The 1,932-nt window shown below is 64.9% G+C and overlaps 1 protein-coding gene across 1 annotated transcript in view; it reads right to left on the reverse strand.

Annotated features, from left to right (window-relative positions):
• Positions 1–1,932, reverse strand: part of COL5A1 (collagen, type V, alpha 1) — a gene marked incomplete at its 5' end in the record, with an annotated part of 15,819 nt that overhangs the window by 9,571 nt on the left and 4,316 nt on the right. The window lies entirely within an intron of this gene.

A 1,932-nucleotide genomic window follows, 5' to 3' on the forward strand; every position in this document is an offset into this window, starting at 1 on the left:
GAGCTCCACACAACTCTTCAGGGCGGGCTGTCCATCTGCTAAGCAGCAGGGCCCAGAAAACCTTCCTTAAACCCACGGAGGAGGCTGGACATGCCTGCAATGGGCCTTCACCAGGTGACTCGGGCTACTGGATGGGGAGACGCCAGGTCCCTGAGGGCCCAGCGCAGCCTGGAGCACCAGGTCTCATTGACCTGAGTCCCCCCCACCCTGGGGGGAGGTCCTGTCATTTCAACGAGCCACTGGCGATGCTGACCCATGACAGCCGGTACTGGATCTCAGTGGGAAACAGCTCTGGCGGGAAACATCCTTGAGATGGATGGATGGAGAGAGAGGAGCTGATTCCAAGGGAGACAGGGAATCTCCGTGGAGAGCAAGTCACACGCCCTGGAGGGAGGTCACTGGGGCAGGTCAGGGACAGCAAGCAGCCCCCTGACCTCCACAGGCCGGGATGTGTCAAGACCACCTCCGCCGTCTCCCAGGGCTCGGCCCTCTGTTTATGGGAAGCTAAGACTTGAGGACAGCCAGCGATGCTCCAGGTTGAGATGTTCCAACTGCTTACATGGTGTCCCCAGAGGGACTGGCCTCACCCCACGGGTACTCTGAACAGGCTAGGGGCTGGGCTGGAGGGAATGATGGGGCCAGAGCGCATCAGATGGCCCCCTGGAAGAGGCTGGACCAGACGTCCTGCAGACATGCTGTGTTGGACTGCTTCTCTGTTCTCAGCCTGCATCTCCACCCGCCCTCTGCAGTGGAGCCTGGACACCCCGCGCCCCCCTCACCAGCCTCCATCCAGATCTGGACGCTACGGCCCTCGAACAGGGGCAGCCCAGGCTGGGGGATGGGCGAACAGGATGCTCGTCCGGACCGAGATGCCAGGCAGGCCCTCCCAGAGTCGGACATCCTGGTGTCAGGATGCTTCATGTCGCTGAGCAAGGGGCGACCTGGCCTTGGGCCCCTACCCTGGCACCCTGCCCCCTTCCCCTGCACCCCCATCCCTCACCCCAGACAAGCCCTGTCTCCCTTGGATCCTCGGGGAGCACTGGAAAGGGGGTGTCCTGAGCCTGAGAACAGGCTGTGTGTGCCCAGTGGCTGCAGCCCCACGGGAGCTGGGACAGGCCAGGGGTGGGGAAAGCGCAGAGCACGACCGTCACCCAGTCCCCTGTCCTGACGCCCTGGCCCCTGGCTCCCGGTGCCTCTGAGGGGGTGACGCTCCAAAAGAGCCTTCCCAGTTCCACAGAAGGACGGGCGCCGCCTCAGGTCTCATGCCAGGGGTCCCGGGATCAGGGGGGCCCTGGAGCCTCCACTTGAGTCACGCCCTGGGATCAGCCACCAGGACCTGGGTGCTGGCGGCAGAGGAAGCCCGAGCCCCGGGCCCCAGGCTGGTGACCCTCCTGCTTTTGGGGGGCGTGTCAGGACTGGACCCTGGCAGCCAGGACCTCCCCGATCCCACGTCCAGAGCATCCTCCCGGCCCCCAAGGCCGTGCCCCCCACACACGGCTGCAGGGCAGCCCTCCTCCTCCGGCTGATCACATGGCTCCTTGCCCGCCCTGGGTCAGGGCCGGGGCCTCAGGCCACGGGCTGGGCCCTGGTGCTCCCAACCAGGTACGGCTCCCTGAGGGCAGAGGATGTGGGACCCCGCGAACACCCACAAACCCACGAGGGGCATGCGGAGCTTATTCCCAAGGTCAAGGCATCATCAACGGTCATTTTGTTCAACTTGCCCCCGGCCCTGTCGCCGAGCACAGAGCAGTTTTATTCAATGGGAGTTTGGGCGTGGAGCTGTTTTCTTAAATCCCCTAGAGGGGGCTGAAAACCAAGCTCACCTGTTTCACCAGCTGCAGGGAAAACAGGTCCTCCCCGGCCGGGACCTGCAGCTCCAGGTCCCCACGCGGCCTGCTAACGCCCTCTGCCCTCCCTGGGGGCGGGGGGGGG

Source organism: Bison bison, unplaced genomic scaffold, assembly GCF_000754665.1.
Source record: "Bison bison bison isolate TAMUID 2011002044 unplaced genomic scaffold, Bison_UMD1.0 scf7180017845498, whole genome shotgun sequence".
Taxonomy (NCBI): Eukaryota; Metazoa; Chordata; class Mammalia; order Artiodactyla; family Bovidae; genus Bison; species Bison bison.